The sequence below is a fragment of the Pinus tabuliformis genome, chromosome 7 (assembly GCF_031772625.1).
Source record: "Pinus tabuliformis cultivar Carrire ecotype Pingquan chromosome 7, CPIR1, whole genome shotgun sequence".
Taxonomy (NCBI): domain Eukaryota; kingdom Viridiplantae; phylum Streptophyta; class Pinopsida; order Pinales; family Pinaceae; genus Pinus; species Pinus tabuliformis.
In genome coordinates, this window is record NC_142293.1 from 952,850,508 (window position 1) to 952,870,361 (window position 19,854).

Here is a 19,854-nt window from a genome sequence, read left to right on the forward strand (position 1 = left end):
TTCTCCACCATTATCAGTTCTTAGCTTAAGAATTTGATGTCCAAATTGTTTTTCAACAAAGGCTTTGAAGGCCAAAAAAGTGTTAAATACTTCGCTCTTGAGTTTTAAGAAGTATACCCAAGTGCGTCTGGAGAAATCATCAATGAAAGTTAAGAAATACTTGCAGCCAGAGAATGAAGCAACAGGAAGTGGACCACATAAATCACTGTGCACAAGCTGTAAAGGGGCTGAGGCGTGCCAAGAGGCACGTTTTTCAAAACTGTCCCGATGATGTTTTCCGAGTACACATCCGGAACAAACACCATCTCTGCAAGATACCATAGGAAGAACTGTCACCATATTTTCTTTACATAGATGCTGAAGGGAGCAATAGTTTAAGTGACCAAATCGCTCATGCCAAAGTTTGCTCACTTCATCATTATGAGCAACAAATACTGAGGGAAGATTTGATGACCCAAAGTTGTGAAACTTATACAACCTTGTGGAATCATCAGCAATACCAGTAGCTAGAATCTGTTTAGGATCTCTTAGATCCTTGATTACAACATCATGAGGTGAAAATTCAACAATTTTACCTTCACCTGAATGAGTTATCTGATATACAGATAAAAGGTTGCAGGATAAGGTTGGAACACATAATACATCATTAAACTGACCATTGTCTAGATGAACAGTTCCAGTCCCTACAACATTAAGAGATCTATCATCACCAACATATATATTTTTGGTGTTACAATCATTTAAAGAAGAAAACATGGCTTTGTTTTTGGCCATGTGATAAGAGGCTCCAGAATCAATGAGCCACTCATGAGAATGAGAAGAAGAAGATACATTTAATACATAACCAAACTGAGATGATTGACAACGACATGCAGAAAGTGCCATTCCTGAAGATGAAGTTGAAGTTGAAGTTGAAGAATGCTCCACATGGATGTTATGTTTCTTCATTGCGGCTTCCAAGGCTTCCATCTTCTTAAAGCATTTAGATTCTAAGTGGCCATCTCGATTACAAAAGTTACAATGTCTATCACTCTTCTTCCATTTGTTTTTATTGGTCTTATCATTTTGCTGAAATGATCTTTCATTTTGAGGGTGAGTTTGCTTAGGACCCTTGTTTGGTTTAGGACCATTCTTTTTAGGATATGACTTCTTAGGATTCTTTGAATTTGGTTGCTACTGGGCGGCTAACGCTTTATTGGAAGAGTTTCCAAGATTAAGAAGACCAAGGTGTAAGAGTTTTTCTTGTTCTCTTATTAAAGAATCACAAAAAGAGTCAAAGGAAGGGGCCTTGTAGTCTTTTCCTTGACAAATGAAAGCTTCCCTTGTGGAATGGAAGGTGGAAACAAATACAGAGTAGGCTGGTCCCAACCTAGTAAGGATGGAATAAATAAGGTTACTATCTTCTTTCTTAACCTTAACACCTTCCAAGAGATATCTAAGGGTCTTGAATTTGGACAAGAAATCTTCAAGGCAAGAAAAATTATTAGGATCCAATGTAAGCAACTCATTTTCAAGTTGATGGGCTCTAATTTCATTTTTAATCCCAAAAACTTTAGTGATTTGTTCCAATGCTTCATGAGGAGTATCAAGTTCTGCAATATGGAATCTAAGATCAGGAGAAATAGACATCCCTATCAAACCACGTGCTTGATCTTGTCTATTTTCCAATTTTGCAGCCTTGTCTTCATCTTTTGGTTTCTTCTCTTGGCCTGTGGCTATTCTGTAGAGACCTTTACTTCTAAGTAAATCTTCCATGTAGGATATCCATTGGAAGTAGTTAGTGCTGTCAAGAATGACTTGGCATGGACTTTCCATTTTTTAAAAACTGAAGCTAAAGATGCTGAAAGTAAGTGTTCCAATGGATAGATCTTGAAAAATTAGGCTGTTTTAAAAAAAACGGCTCTGAAAAAGGCTTCCGGATGAAGAAGTTATGGCTTTTTGAAAACAATTTGTTGAAGTTGCCGGCAAAGTGCGCGAATGTGCGGGAATGAAAAAATCCGCCCCCACAAAATGGAGACTTGAACCCAAGACCTCTAGTCTCTTAAAATAGCTTTGAACCAATTGATCTATACAAAAAATTTGAGAGAGAGAGAGAGAGAGAGGGGGGGGGGCCTTGGTTTGCGTGCTTGCCTTGAGAAAGCTCTTTTTCCCTACAAAACACAAAACACAAAACCCAACACGAACATGCAAAGAAAATGAACCTTATGGCTCGAAGTTAGCTTTAGCCAAAAAACTAGATATTTTCAAAAATGAACCTTGCGGCTCAAAGTTAGCTTTGGCCGGAAACTAAATATTTTTCTCAATGTTTCTGATTTTCCGAGATCACCCTAAGGCGCAGGGAAAAGAGCATACGCATGAGAAAAATCCTTCCTTTCTGTTTCTGATTTGCCCAGATCGCACAGAGTCGCAGGGCAAAGAGCATACGCAGAAATGAAAGGTATAGATCCGATTAAAAAAAAGGTAAATAAACTGAAACCGAAATAAGCAGAGAGAAAATAACAGTAAACTGCAAATAAAGACTATATACCTCCAGATCTTAAAAATGATGCAGCTAGGGCTACCGGAAACCTTTTCGCATGAAACGAAAGGGGTTCCTCACTGGAACAGATGCTCCGAACACAACAGAGCAGTCCTCTCGGCCCGAAAGCAGTCAGAAACAGCAGATCTAGGACACGGCAGTCGGATGCAGTTCTACCGGCTTCAGATTTGGATCACCAACGGACGCGGCCCTCAAATAGCTCTGATACCATGTAGGAATTTACAGGGTAAGTTCCTCAGAAAGAACACCAAAAGGACGCCGCTCACAACCAGATCACAGATCAATACACCAGTATTTTTGACGTGGTTAAAACCCTCAAAGAGGGAAACAGTCCACGGCCTGCGCCAACGTGGCTACTACAGGCAATTTATTAATCAAAGAATGAAAATTTACATAAGCTTCTCTCATGCACGGATTACCCGAACAATGACCCTCCATGCGCTTTAAATAGAACTCATGGACCAATTGGGTGTCAAGCCACGGATCAAGTGTCGGTAATACCGAGGAGAGAGTGAACCGTCAAATCACTACATATCGTGACCGTCGGATTGTAAGTTACAAAATGTACAACGGTAAAGAAACACACTTTACCTAACTCTATACTAGACCAAGTTGAACTTAACTATTTCCTATGTGTCGGAATATCCTAACAAAAGAAAGATAGGCTAGAATCATTTGCAGAATTCAGACTCGTCTCTTTGTGCAACTACATGTACAAAATTGTTTCAAATATTCTAGCCTGCAAAATATTTTTTTATTATTATCACAGATTCCATTTCTCAGGAGCTGTTTTGCTTTTTTAGAGATAGCCAACTTTATGAAGCAATTGGTGCTTCCTAGGAAGGGATTCACACAAGAAAATCTAAAAAGTGCTAGGCAACAATTTTAAAACTTCACCTCTTCAAGGACTATGATCAAGTTCTATCACACAGGGCCATGTATCCTACTTTTCCATGAGTTCAACATGTAAATTAGTTGAAACGACATGTCTTCTACATGCCTATGAGAAATTTTTGTATAGCCTCAACTTTTGAAGTGATTGAAATAATTTTTCTAAGAAGATTCAAAATTGTAGAATCCTTCATTTGTTTTTTAAACATAACATATTATTTTAATAACTTTTGACTGTTTTTCATAAAATCAAAATGAATCCTCTACTTTTTCTAAAAACAAAATGATATTTTTTGAACAACTGTTTTTGACTCCATTTTTTTAAACTAGAATGATTGGTCGTAATCATTCATATTTCAAATCACAAAATACTAAATCAGTTATAAGTTCTTCATACATTTCTGAGCCAACCCTCCTACATTTTGAAATCTTCCTTTCTATAAAACAACAATTGAATAAATATGGATTTTATTGCAAATATGGGTAGCAAAAGTCCCTATCCAAAAAGATGAAATTAGCATAATCCCAAGACAAGATTAAAACAAGCTCTATCTACTTGGAATGAGATATGGATCCCCCTTCTTGCACTGCTAGTTTCACTTCCTTGCTCAGCTCCTCTGCCCTTTTCATCTCATCTCCTTCTCTTTGCATAAATTGTTTCATTGCAGTTATCAAGTCATCTCTATTGGGCACTGTGGTGTCACCTTCACAAAACCTAATTCCCACCTTGAGATAATCAACTAATAATGCATCAATATAGTATTGATCTGCAGTCATGGGCCACATTATCAGTGGGACTCCCATTGTGATGCTCTCTAGGGTAGAATTCCACCCACAATGGTTAAGAAAACCTCCAATAGAGGGGTGTGAGAGGACCAAGAGATGGGGTGCCCAACCTCTGATTACCAAGCCTCTGCCCTTCATTCTCTCTTCAAAACCTTGAGGAAGCATGCCATATTCATCAACATGCATACTACTAGGTGGATCCCTGATGACCCAAATGAAGGAATCTTCACTTGCCTCCAACCTTGTTGCCATCTCCTCTATTTTTTTATTTGAGACAAAGGTCTGGCTGCCAAAGAAAATATAGATAACAGACTTATCCTTCTGAGAATCCAACCATTGCAGACATATCGATTCTTTGATTAAAGTGGGTTTCCCTCTCTCAATCATGTTTGTTCCCCGCTCCAACTTGAAAACATTAGGAGGAAGCAGAGGACCTAGAAACCAAACATGCCTACCGAAAGAAACCCTGGGCAAATGATCTATATAAATGACTTCTAGATCATAGAAAGTATTGATAAGGGTACCCCAACTTTCCACATTCAAATCCATGTTATATCTCACGAATTTAATGACACTATTTGAATTATTGTACCTACGGAGAAGGGGGGAGATTTGATACCGGGGAAAACTAATAGGGTGAGGTAGATCAAGAATATGGACTGCATAATTATTTGTTGATACTTGTTCATGCAACATTTATTTCTAGAGAGCATGAATGACAGAAGCAGAAAAAGTAGCGATGGGGTAGAACACTATCCTGGGTATGTCGAGCTTGGTAGCTATTTTCTGAGTCCATGCAAGGAAGAAATGGTTGATAATGCAAACAAGAGGGTGGAACCCATCTAATCTCTTCTTCTGATGGTCGAACCAATCTTCTACTGGATGAACAATCTCCTTGATTGAATACATGAATAGTGGAAAGAGATGAAGGGAGGCAAGTTGCTCTGTGTTTTCATATCCCGGGGGAATTCCTTGGCTAGGAGGGAAGGGGAGGATAAAAGGTTGAATGTGAAGGCCCTCTATAGAAGATGTGTGCAAGAGAGAATTAAGGAGGGATTAATTTTGTGGAGTTGTGAGGACTGTTAGCAAGACCCCATGAGACGCAAGAGATTGGAAAGATCAAGAATATGAATGTATATGTTCTAGAATACATAATTTAGGGTGAATCTCATATTTTTTAAGTCCTCATATATGGATTGTTAGAGAGGAAATTTAGTGTTGATTATGTATGTTAGGAGATAGTATAAGGGGATAATAAGTTTTGCATGTGATTACAATCTGAGAATATAGGAAATGGGGTTGAGATCGGGATATTTTATGTCTTTATTTTCATCCACTAAATATGGATGACAAAATAGACAACAGTACATGTGGGCATAAATAAAGAGGAGGTGGGAAATAGCCCAAATCAAGTAGACAATTTTTAATTGAAGAAGACATGAAAAAACCAAAATGGTATCAAAATACCTATTATGGTAGTTAGATGAGACCCTTTATATAAGAGACAAGGGAGAGAAAAAATAGGTAATCCATATCTTATTATGAAGTATGATTTTATAGCTAACCTTCAATAAGAATATGGGATAGAGGGTTATGGAGAAGTCAAGGGAAGACTACAATGAAAGTAATCTATGAAACTTGAATGTGAAACCTTCATAAAGCTAGCATTAGAAAAGAAACCCATTAAAGAAAAATGGTGTTATATAAAAGGCATTCAAAATACTTGATAGAAACAAGGTAAGCTATGTAGCAAAGGGTTTTGGCTAAAAGGAATTGCTTGATTACACCTTTATTTCTACTACACAAAATGAGAACAATTTACATGTTATTAACAATAATAAGGTAATGATAATCTTTTTAATCAAATGAATAAAAAATACCTTATCATAAAGGAAGAAAACTACATTTACCCATCATAAGGTGACAAGGATTTCAAACTCTAGCAAAGAACATCTAATTTGTATATGGAAGAAACATGATTGCCTTTCATATCACAGTCCACTCAAGTGTAGTCTTCATATAGAAATATGGTTTCCTTTCATATGAGCTCCTCGCATTCCCAGCAGAACCTACAAAAAGTATATGATATCTGAATCATAAAATGTTGCTTCGAAAAATTCACATGCTTTTGGGTATGAAATTTAGCATTACTAAAATGTGGTTGTATTTTATTTAGCACAAGATAGGGGTAAAACAAATTCTTTTTGTTTTCATTTAAAAAGTGATTATGCAAAACCAATCAACATATAACAAAACATTTTGCACGAACATATAGAACATGTCACAAAATCCAAAGTAAAACACTCTTCAACAAGCTTACTTAGATTCAACAAATATATCATCCCATGGTGAACAACAAGACTATTTGAACTTAAAAATTCTTGACTAGACTTGTTGGTAGATCATACCCTGTTAGTCTTGAGCTTTCAATATATTTATGATGCTAGCACAGTAATAAATTGTCCCTGATGAGCCGAGGTAACACATTGTTTATGGTTTATAGAGGTGAGGGAAGAAAATAAATACGATCGGTGCCCATAGATGACAATATATTTATGGCAGGGTAACTTTATCCTAGGATAGAGGATTTAGGAATGATTCTTTGGCGGCCTTGAACTGGTCAACTCTATTCTATATTGTAGAATATTTGTTTGATTATTACATCAATAGCAATATGAACATGTGCAGAACAAACATAGACACTTTTTACTGTGTAAATTACCAATTCAAGAAACATCTCCAATCCTACCTATTGTGTATATAAATACATCCCCCACCCCATTGTATTATATATGCCTCATAATTTTGAAAATTACTTATGATTAGTAATAGCTTATTCTAAGGGCATTGCTTTCACCAGTTTCTTGTATTCCTATTTCCATTTGGATGTTTCCAGTTTTGTCTTGAATATAAGCAACTAGGCATTACATTTCATTTCATTGATTGGTTGACGTGAGAGACACCTCTGCTGAAATTATGAATATTTTAAAGTATTATTATCCAAGACAAGCAATGAAGTTAGGAAACTTGTTTATGCATAGTTTTCTCTATGAAATGTAGCTTTTAGGGAAGATTTCTTAAAGAACTCTCAGAAAGAATTGTTGAGACAAAAACTAGTAGGCCTAGACCACTGTACTGCCACTCTATTTAGTTGTTGATTACAAAATCCTAAAAATTGACAATGTCTGTTAGGGATACATTTCTACACTCACTAGATGAAAGAAAACATAGGAAAATATGCTCAGTTTCAATGGCAACCTCATTTATTCCCAAAATTCCAATGAAACCTTGGTTAACTCGTGAGCTCCTCTGGCCCAAATTCCCCAATTCTCACTATGGTGTGCTCAACCAAAATGACATTTCAAAAAGGAATGAGGCCTCTTTGATTTCACACAAATATAACACCACAAAGAATTCTAAGAGCAAGCATGCATCCCAAGGTCTCTAATTTGAGACTTTTCCCATGACATGAAAAATAGAGGTGAATATTCACAAAAAATACACAACTAAATGAGCTCTATATAATTCTAATTTATATACAATGTATGTCAATCATGATATAAGAAATCCAATTCAGAATTCCCTAAAATAAACCAAGAATAGAGAAATGGGCCACAAAGAGAAAATTTTGTCAATGTCATATCCTAGGGTTTTAGCAAAGAATAAAAAATAAATAAGATTCGAGAAAGAAATATAATTAAGACATAAAACTCTAATTTTAATTCAGGTTCCATACCTCAACATGCAACAAATAGTCATAATTTCAGTTATGGCCATATTGTGGAAATATTACCCTTGTCATGGTTGTTGGAAATCATGGAGATGTTGGATGGAGCAAGGGCTATAGGAACCCTCTATTTTGCAATGAATGGAATGAGAGTCACAATGTCATATTAAGAGTTGCACGTCTAGTAAAGAATGGTTTCCAAGCCTCTCAGTGGTAATAATAAATGCATGAAAACCCAATTGCCCATCTCCATTAGCCTTCATAGATAGATAAAGTTGGTGATGCAATGTAGTCTCGGGCAGAGAAATCCTCATTTTTAGCATCCTTCAATGCCATACGCATGTACACATATGGTAGCATATAAGATTCAAAAACCCCAGGCGAAAAATATCGTCCGATAAGCCTCTCTTCAAACAGATGTCCCATGACCTTCGACGCTACTGCTCCTTGGGAAAGAGACAATTACTTTGACACGTCCAATGCAAATTTGTCAGTAAATACAACGCCCTTGCTTAGGCCTCCTAGTTTCGCCACAATTGTAATCTTATTTGCTATTTTGCAGCTCTAGCATGAGCCTGAACGCCCCAGATAAGTCGATAATCCCATAGCCCTGAAAAAGGAGTCCAGCTTCGCCACAGTCTTGGCATGACTCCCCACCAAGATAGCTAGTTTTGTCCTTAGCCCCTTGTTACACAACATTTTGTCATTGTCCCTATACTCCCTATCCACGATCCTGGAGGACCTCTACAGTGAATCCTACATGCTTTCCCATTATGAAGAAACTCCTGGTATGTCCCTCTTCATGAGCAGAATAATTCCCCTTTGCATCATTTCCCAAGAATCTTCCTTTTATCCCAGTTTACAAGACCGACGTTACTGACCAATTTCCTCCTTGTGCTGACTTTCAGATATTAAAACTAGCCCTAGCACCATACGGAGCGACCGAGCCCTTTTCCGGTCATGCCAATCATCTTTTCGCAAGTTTTTTAAATATGGAGTCCAAGCTTCTAGCTCTAGAAGCTTCGTAACGAAAGTCTGGTAGATGGTTGTGCTGGATGGAGCCGAGGAAGTTAGTTTGGCCTCCTTTCCCCTATTAGGATTGAACAAACTCAAGAGATAAGACCTTCTCCCATGATGAGAGGAACCATCTGTCATCTATCCAAGCTATATAAACCTCTCTTTTCCCAAGCTAGAGTAGTTTTGGAGTGAGTTTGAATGATCAACAAGTCATTTATAGCCTGTAGCTTTCTAGTGTATGTTTGAGCGAGAATAGTGTGTTTTGGTTTGGTTTGAGACTAAGGGGAAGAGGCCTTGAAACTTCCATTGTTCAGGCTATCCCTGAGATTTTAGCAGAAGTGTGAGAACCCGGATACGTCGGAGGAGACCAACAATGTCAAGGCATTGGTTGTAATCTATTTCTGAGTTATATGAATAAAACTATTAATTGATTTCCTACATGAAGTGTTATTTTACATATTTATGGCATAATGTTCCTTAACCTATTAAGTATGCTGAATAGAATATTGTATGCTTTAAGTTTGTTGTTGTTGTTTGTTTTCTTGTTTCAGGTATTCGAAGGAAGGAAACGAAAGATATATGGGGTGAGGAAGCAAGATCATCACGAAGCAAAATAATGTTCTAAGAGGTAGTCCATCTTAATTGATTCTAGCTTAAGGAGATTTTCCATAGATTGTTTGTTTGTGGCTAGACCTGCTCTCTTGGGCTAGAGGAATTGTTTGTGTCCGCACTAAGAATTTACTTGCACCGCAAATTGCTGATTCCGCTGGGGACCCAATCCTTCTGTTTTATTGATTGTCATTTTATGGTTTTGTGTGAAATTTTCTAGTATCACTGTTTCCCTTTAGTGTTCTCTACTTTTCTTAGTTTACTGCTCTAAGTCTGAAATTTATAGTGGTAGGTTTGGTTTTAGCCTTTGAAATTTTTTATTTTTTCTTGAATCCTTCGATAAACTCTCTTTTTGGCCAAACAGTCACGATGATCAGGCCTATCAGCACTTGTTTTCAGTGAGGCAGTCGCTCTGGTCGTGCTAATCATCACGGGTTTCTAAAAAATAGTCATGCTGATTCTTGTAGGTGAAGATCAGGGTTCCTCCTGGATCATAACCAATGTGTCGTACCCTCTTAATTTCTACCCCTTAGCTTGTTTTTCCTATGTTCTCCCTGACTAAAAAGCTTCATTGGCTTGGTTTTCCTTATTTTACTTTATTTTTTGAGTCTTTGGATGGTTGTGGCCCTAGGGCTTCTAGGTCGTCATCCATTCAATTCTTTGTGTGCTCCGCAAATCAAGTTGGTTGTTAGCTACTCCCTGCATTTTGTTTTTTAGTACTTTTATTGCATTGATTTCAATTAAACAAGTTTGAAAAGTTTCGTTTGTTCTTCTCTTGATTAAGCGTCTCTTTTCAGGCATAGATTACATTGCTCGTCTTGTTCTTGATTGAATCGTTGCATCATTGGTTTGGAAGGAATTCTCTTTTCATGCCTTCCATTTGATTGATGTTGATTGTTTTGAAAATGTTTCATTGAAGTGTTTGTGAAATATTTGTTTCCTCATTTCATTGAAAAATACATAATTCTTGTTTGCCGAATCAATATGTTACATTAGTTAGCATCATTGAATATTAGAGTTGCATCATCATTTGCATTGCAAAAGAAATGAATTCTCTTTACTGTTAAAAGGACTAGTTGAAGTGCATTTGATAGGAAGATTCAGTGCCTTTTGGATATTTATTAGTGAAAGATTTTATTCTTTGATTGTTGCATTGATTGTGTACTATCTATCTCTGATTTAGTGTTAACTTTCATCGAAGACAAAGATTTCCTTTCTCATATAGTTGCATGTAGGAAGTTTTTAAAGTTGACATCGATAGGGCCTTGTAATTGAAACCTAATTCAAGATCAACTATTAAAATCTATTGAATTAACCTAACGAAGCATTGAAACTTAACACTTATATTTAGAGGTCTAGGCTAGAGACGTGTTCCGATGTCTTTAAACCTATCAGCCGTCGTTCGCTTCGGCACTAGACAATGCTAGTACGGACTTGTGCTCCCCATACTGTCAAGTATATAAAGGCAGACCCCACTAGGTCTGCAATCCTTTATCTGTTGGAAGCCACGTTTGTCACCTTGTAAACATGATACACCAAACACAACATTCAGGGAGATTGCCTGCTCGTACTTTTCGGTTCGTCGGGAGGTATTTTGTAGTTCACGGTTACCTAGTAATCCCTTTTTCCTAGATTATCCTGAGTAGTCTTTTTGGTATTTTTGACTCTTTAAAATTCAAAAGATCATCGAGTGCTTGTCCTTTTGAGCTCTTTTTAAATATGAAAGCGACTAGACTCGCCTTTCATCCTTTTCTTGACTCTAAAAATATGATAAGGCAAAGTTTTGTTTCAGTGTCTTAAAATTAACTTCCCACGAAATATTCATGGTTAAAGTTATCTTCCTTAGTAATTCTTTAGGGTTGATTCCAATGGAAACATTTCTAGATTCTACCAGTGAAGAATTTACCTCTGATTGGAATCTTGGTCCTTTTCCTTCATTTGGAAACACGGGTGCTCCTTATATGGCAACATTGTCCCTCCTTAGGTTAACCATTTGTTCATTTATCTAGTTATTTTTGACCTCAATGGTCCTGAGTGTCCTGACCCCTGCCCAACCATCTCCTTCATTTGAACCATATCACATTGATTCTAAGGTTGACCTCTCACCTTCTTCCCTTGTTTCTTCATCTTCCTCTTCTACTTCGCTTGGTGAAATTTTGAAATCTAGTAACCAGGAGGCTGAGAAGAAGAAGAAGACAGATAAGAGAGAGGCTAACCATCCAGTTGTTACTCCAAATGCACCTCCCATATACAAACCTTCTGATCCTACACGGAAGGTCAGATTCCCTTGCAAGTTAAGTAAGGATGACCATCTCCTTTGGGACTGTCCTGGCATTCCTAGAGTCTTAGAGGTATGGTTTCAAAATTTGGATCAACCATCCCCATCGACCTCTGGAGATCATGTCGATGCTACACCCTCAGCTAGAAATGGTAAGAAGAAATGGAAAATTAGATTCCCTTGTAGGTTATGTGAAGGAGAACATCTTATTCACCTTTGCCCTCTTATGGATAAAGCTTCCTGTTGGTTATCGAAGGCTTTCTTTTGACCCTCTCCCAGTTGGTAAAGAGATTGACTTGGATTCATCTCTTTCCCATCCTGCTCTTCCCAAGCAAGACTCCCTTTTGTTTGTTCCCGCCCAACCATTGGTCGAAAAGAGTGTCAACTTGTCTCTGCCTTTAGTTGATCAGTCTATTCTCAAAGAGAGTGCTAATCACACTGCTCATGTTCTTCTTGTCTCCTCAGTTTCTCATGAATCAAATAGTGACCCTCCTGTCCTGGTTTCTTAGGGGATTCATTCTTCTATTCCTACAGAGCATGGGGGCAATCATATGATACCCCCATGAAGTATTTTTTTCGTCTCTTTTGATTGGAGTCAATTGACTGCTTTCTGCCTCCCATCTTATGTGCCTTTCTAGATCACAGTACAAGCCTTTAATATGGTAATACATGGCACTATATTAGATGAAGGTGTGTTTGTTAGCATCATGTCTTCTACTACTTGGCAAGCTTTGGGTTCCCCACAGCTTGTGCCTGTCACTTAGAATCTGTTGGATTTCAAGAGAGGAACCAATCAACCCTTGGGCATCCTTCTGAAGTTCCCTATTACTCTGGGAGGAAAGACCATCTATATAGATGTGATGGTAGTCGAAGGTCCCTTAGATTTCAATCTTCTCCTTGGACGCGACTATTTTTATGTCATGGGAGCTCTTGTTTCTTCACTTTTCCATGTGGTTTGTTTTCCGCACGAAGGGAGAATTGTGACCATTGATCAACTGTCATTCATTGGTCACCAGGCACCTCCTTTGCAACCATCATTACCTATTGGATCTTGTTTGCAAGAAGTACCTTCCCTGCCATAGGTCAATTATGTGGCTACCTGTGTCATCTCTACATCTGTTGATGATCACACAGATATTATTATACATTATGTACTTGGGGCATTGAAACCCGATCTGTCTTTGGTACCAAATGACATGTATGCCTCCCATAGTGTGGTTCTTCTGTCTAGTGAAGACCCCTTGGGAGCCATGTTCTCTTATGGGTCATGAACAGATGTCGTGAGGATAGTTCCCTGTCTTGTTTCAACCTCGTTAAGAAATGAAACAAGGAGTCATGAGGATGGTTCCTTGTATTGTGATAACCTCGTTAAAAAATGAATCAAGGAGTGCGAACATAGTTCTTTGTCTTATGTCAAGATCATTAAAAAATGAAAGAAGGGTCTCGAGGATAGTTGTTTTATTGTGTCAACCTCATTAAAAAATGAAACAACTCCCTTTTCCAAATCAAGTCTTTAATTGAGATCTTGTAAAATCCGAGTCGAGTCTTTCCAAGATCTCAAAAATGAACCTTCATTCCATCCACCTAGTTGACTAAAATGAAGCTTGGGGGGCATGTACCTCAATTGACTCATTATGATGGGGGCATGCAAACTTATAGAAAGCATAATTTTTCGTTTCAATATTGTGTAAACATGAAATCCAATCCAAGCAAAGTTCTCCATGGTTCAAGCTTGTGTAAAAATGAACCCATGTCTAATTTACATCTCGTGATTCCCATTTTTATCAGCTAATTTATGTTAGATGAGCCTTGGTTGTTTCATTCCATCGCCACCATCTCTTTGGCCGATCATATGCTTTCACTTGGTTGTTTTTTCCTTTCTTGAGGAACTGCAACAATGAGTGGTTTTACTAGCCATCCTCTTGACCATTACATGTTTTGAGCAGTTCCTCCATTGCTGGAACCAGTTGCTACCCTTTATACCACTCATTCCTATAGGATGAGTCACCTTTACACTCTTTTCTAACTCATAAAAAATGAAAAGATCACCGAGTATTTTTCCCTTTTTGACTCGTAAAGGAGAATAAAATAGGGGGTCCACTTTCAAGCTCTTTTCCAACTCTTTAAAAACGAAAAGGTTGCCGAGATCTTGTCATTTTGAACTCATTAAAGGCTACGAAATGTCGTTTACCCAGTATATGTTTACCGCTTTTTCAGGATGGGATAAACTATTTACGAAAAAGGTACTCCTTGACAGAAATGGTCAAGTGGTTCTCACAAGTATCATTTTCTACCTTTTCGGGCTCGAGAGACACAAATGTATGAGAAGGGACCATGTGGAGTTTTTTTTCCATGTCTTTTTCAAACTCTCTAAATATGGAAAAGATACGGAGTTACCCCTTTGTCGGATTCACTAAAACATTCAATGACATTGGATTTGTCACCATGACGGACATGAGCTTCTCCTTCCTAGGGCTCATTAAACTTACTAGGTCAGATTCGTCCGAAGGATGAACTTATAGTGTAAGAACATGCTATCCCCTTCAAGGTTGCAATAAAAAATAATTGGGGTACCTACCATAAATGGTGGGGGAAAGTTGGAAATTCTATCAGTTGTGTCAATAGCTTACACTTGAACATGACACCTTTTGCTTCATGTCGAGTTGGGATGTCCTTCCTTTCGTCATTAACCTTCCTAGGTTGGGCCACTCATTTTTTCCTTCCATTTGATCTTTGCCACATCATCATGACCACCGACCCTATGGATCCAAAATCTGCCAAACTCCAGAGTTGTGTCACCGATATGTTCAAGAGTTAGTACTTCTACAATTACACTTACTCCTGATTCTCTGTATCATCTGGAATCATTTTCATCCCTTTGTCTCATGTCAATGATGTGGGATTCATCGTCGGCCTCCTTCGACATGGTCGCTTCCTATTGACTTCATCTTATTATCCAGGAAGTTGGCCAAGAGACTCCCTTCTAGTACCTTAGATCTTGCATGCCCCAATGACAAGTTATTCACACGCGATGACAAGATCACATCATTAACTTTCGATTGAGTGATCTCACGAGTGTTGGACATCAGTTCCGTTATTCATGTTCCGTGCACTGTGCTGCTAGTACCTTGAGATCCACTGTCATTATTGATGGTTTCTCCCACACAAGTTAATGGTTCACATCATTCACCAGTAATGAAGCAATTTTCTAGCATGTCCAACTTCAACACATTCATTCACATGTTAGGATTTGTGCTTTGATCGGGTCGTTTGGAGTGCAAGACCCTGGGCTAAGATTACACAAGTCCAGGTTGTGAGGCAATGTGACATTATCATATTGATATACATTTCTCTTTTAGACAGATGGCTATGACCATACCATGAGTTGTTATATGTGATCCTTCTCATTATTAGATGGCTGCGACCATACCTTAGGTTTGTTATGATCCGTTGTATTGGATGGATGTGCCCATGCCTTGGATCCATTTACATGATCATTCTCTAGATTGCTATGTCCATATGATGATTCATGTATCATTTGTTAGAGTTTTTGGTGATGTCTATGTGTCTATTCTTGCTTGCAGGTTTTCTGACGACGGACTCCAGTTCCCCACATCCACTTGTAAATCATTTCACACCTCACTCTAGTTCGACCTTCACACTTTAGGGGGAATCTGTTACACAATATTTTGTCACTGTTCTTGTACTCCCCATCCATGATCCTGGAGTACCTCTATAGTGAACCCGACATGCTTTCCAATTATGAAGAAAATCCCAGTATGTCCCTCTTCATGAGCAGAATAATTCCCCTTTGCATCATTCCCCAAGAATCTTTGTTTTATCCTAGTTTACAATATGGTTGCTACTGACCAGTTTCCTCCTCGTACCGATTTGTAGAGATTAAAACTATCACTAGCATCGTACGGAGTGATTGAGCCATTTTCTATTTGCACCGATCCACTTTTGGCAAACTTTTTAAATATGGAGTCGAAGCTTCCAGCTCTAGAAACTTCGTAATGGAATTTTGGTAGATGGTTGGGCTAGATGGAGCCGAGGAAGTCATTTTGGCCTCCTTTCTCCTATTAGGATGGAACAAACTCAAGAGATAAGACCTTCTCCCATGATGAGAGGAACCATCTCCCATCCATCCAAGCTATATAAACCTCTCTTTTCCCAAGCTAAACTAGTTTTGGAGTGAGTTTGAATGATCAGCAAGTCATTTATAGCCTGTATCTTTATAGTGTATGTTTGAGGGAGAATAGTGTGTTTTGGTTTGGTTTGAGACTAAGGGGAATAGGCCTTGAAACTTCCATTGTTGACGCTTTCCATGAGATATCAGCAGAAGTGTGGGAAGCCACATACGTCGGAGGAGACCAACAACATCAAGGCATTGGTTGTAATCTCTTTCTAATTTACATGAATACACCTCTTGATTGATTTCCTACATGAAGTGTTAATTTACATCTTTATGGATTAATGTTCCTTGACCTATTAAGTAGGCTGAATACAATATTGTATGCTTGCACATTTGTTGTTGTTGTTTATTTTCTTGTTTCAGGTATTTGAAGGAAGGAAATGAAGGATAGCTGGAGTGAGGAAGCAGGATCATCACCAAGCGAAATAACATTCTAAGAGGTAGGCCCTGTTAATTGATTCTAGCTTAAGGATATTTTCCATAGATTGTTTGTTTGTGGCTATACCCGCTCTCTCGGGCTATAGGAATTGCTTGTGTCCACACTGAGAATTTATGTGCACCACACCCCTTTGCCCCCTTCAACACTGTCACATCCATGGATTCACAGCCTGTAACTCCGTCATCCGATAGCCTGAAATAGGAATTCCAGCTTTGCCACAGTCTTTGCACAACCCTCCACCAAGATAGCCAGAGTGTTTTCCTTATCCCCTTTGTCCCTGCCAGAAATTAGTGCATCCACAGATTCACAAATCCCATAGCCCTAAACAAGAAGTCCAGGTTAGCCACAGTCTCAGCATGCTCCTCCACCAAGATAGCCAAAGTGTCCTTAACCCCTTTGTCCCCGCTCAACACAGACGCATCCATGGATTTGCATATTTACCTTGGTCTTCTATTTCCCTAGAGGATAGGCTACGGGTCAAATCGACCAAATTTATTCCATTCCCAGGGGCCTTGAATCCATTTTCAGAAGGCATGTGATCTTGTCAGACGTCCAGATGCGACAGGTAGCGAATTGTTTGCACTCTTCTTCCCCAAATATAACAGGTATCCAACTGCTTGCGCTCATCTTCCCCAAAGACATAATAGGTATCTAGCTACCTATGCTCTTTCCTTGATAATAACTCCATCATCAAAATAATAATTTAATATAAATTAAGTTTTCGAAACAAAATGTAATTTTAAGCTGAAATTATAATTTCGTTTTATAATTTGGTTCCGTAGACTTTATTTTCCTTTTTTTCTCGGTATTATAGTTTATTTTTAGTATTATAGACTTTAAAACATCATTTAATTTTATTTCAATAAATACCTTAAACACTCCTTAGTTGTGGAAGTGAGGATTGTTTAGACTTGTGGCAAGGCATGATAGTATCACTAGTTCCCAACCAAACAAATAGGGGACGCTTAGAAATGAATGAGAGACGTCACAGTGTAAGCCACAATTATCAAAGCCAAAATTATCAATAGTGTAGAGTAACATTCGGTGGGAACCTTAAGGTACATGAATGATGTTAAAGGTTGAATGAAGAGCACAAGATTACATAGAAACTGTAGAGAAACATTCCTTAATGTTTTCACCATCTTGACCACACTCTATATATATTCAAGAAAAGCCCCTTAAAGATCTTGACCCACTACATTCTTCAAGCCATTAAAGATCATAAACCCTAATTTTCCCAAGGTCGATCCTTTGAAGACCCTCTAAGGTAGATGCCAAGAGGAGCACATCGTCAATAGGAGGATAATGAAGAACAAGACATGTTGAAAGAATCAAAGGTTGAATATGCCCCTAAAAAATAAATTCATACTCATTGATATATATCCTAAACAATGCGGGCGATAGAGGATGCATGTGATTCACCCCAATGGTCTTCTTTATAAAACTAGACAATATATTCATTATTTGAAGGAAACCAAGAACAAAGTAATAGACATATAATAACAGTAAACAAAATATTTGAAATGCCAATGTCATTCATGGAACAATGCCTCCCTCAATATAACATCAGAAAGCTTTGAAAAACCTACAAAGTAGAAGAATCCTTTTAAAGAGAAATGCCTCCCCTCGTCCATAATGGCACACATTTCTAGAATATGGTTGATGGTTTGATATTGAAGTCAAAATCCTTCCTTAACCCTTCAGCCAAAGAGGTCTCTCCTCAAGTATCTCTACTAATATCCTATGAAGAGTAATAGAATTTAGCTTTGAAAGTATGACCCACCATGATCATATTAATAAATGACAACCACTAAAATAATGTGATAGTGTATTTGGAATTTCCTTGCAAAGAAAAATTAACTTCTTGTTTACCCATTTTCAGTAGTGAAAGTAGATTTCTTTCTCTAAACTAGCCCGACTCAACAAAAAAATAAATGTATAATTTCATTGCAAATATGTTAATAACCAACCTCAATTTATTTATTTTTCTTGATATGGTGTCACTTGTGTAATTTGAATTGATATATTAAATTTATTAAAGTGTCTTCATTGTTCCTAATAGGTAGAACTAGTGGATTGAAATTCCAATATGAACAAATATCATTCCACTATGGAGATTTGGATATTTAGAGGTCATTAATAAATGTTAGTACTTGATATGTTTCTAAAGAAAAGAACCTATTGGACTACATGGAAAAACAAAATGCATTAAGTTATAAAATAATTTTCGTGCACACCATAGAACTAAGCAACTTCAATAATATTTGTCCTCATGCCATTGATAAAATTTTCCCTTATTAACTAATTGATATTGTGATTGTTAAGTTATTTGATATATTGGATACGACAATATTATATGGTATATTATGCCAAATGATTGATTAATGATTAAGTTTATGGTTAGAGTTAAGTTTGATTAAGCTTGATTATGCTTTTAAGTATAGAGTTATAAATTAATTTTGGTCCTCTCATGACTCTTGACTTTGAATAAATAACTAATAATGTTTGATTATTTATGATGTATTAATTATTATGAATCCATCATGAAGAACAATGAATCCATCATGAAGAACAATGTATGGGAGGTGGTGTCAAGGCCAGAGAACAAGTCAATAGTTGGTTGCATATGGATCTACAAACTGAAGTATGCAACTCATGGGAGCATCGAGAAGTACAAGGCTAGATTTGTGTCCAAAGGCTTCTTTGAGATAGAGGGAGTGGACTATGAGGAAACATTTGCACCAGTGGAAAGATATTCCTCGATCATAACCATTCTAGCATTAGCTACATAGATGGGGTGGAAGATCAACCAGATGGATGTGAATACCACCTTTCTCGATGGTGTTGTTGAGGAAGAAATTTATATAGAGATGCCAAAGGGATTTGAGACATATGAATGGGAGATGTGTGTAGATTCAAAAGAGCCTTGTATGGTGTCAACCAAGCACCATGAGCATGGTACAATCGAATTTATACATATATCAGTTGATTGGGATTCACCAAACATGAAGTAGATGACAACCTCTATCACATTGTTGTATATGTCAAGTTTCTTATCTTGGTATTGTATGTTGATGACTTGATACTTAGAGGAGATGAGTAGTGATTCATAGCTGAAGGACATCGGATTGATACATTACTTCCTTGGGTTGGAAATATGGCAAGGTGATGGTGAGATGTTTTTGAGTTAAGGTAAGTATGCCTCCGAATACTTTAGATATTTTACATGGAGAACTGCAAGCCTATGGACACGCCTCTAGCTACAAATTGAAAGAAGGAGAGTGCTTCTTTAGGAGAGGCAGTAGATGCTACCATCTACAAACAACTTGTGGGATCCTTGATGTATCTGGTGAACACAAGGCCTAACATATGT

General features: G+C 37.7%; 1 pseudogene; it reads right to left on the reverse strand.

The window, feature by feature from the left end:
* Positions 1 to 3,982: 3,982 nt before the first annotated feature.
* Positions 3,983 to 5,329, reverse strand: LOC149250791 (UDP-glycosyltransferase 89B2 pseudogene; annotated as a pseudogene).
* Between the last annotated feature and the right edge of the window lie 14,525 nt (positions 5,330 to 19,854).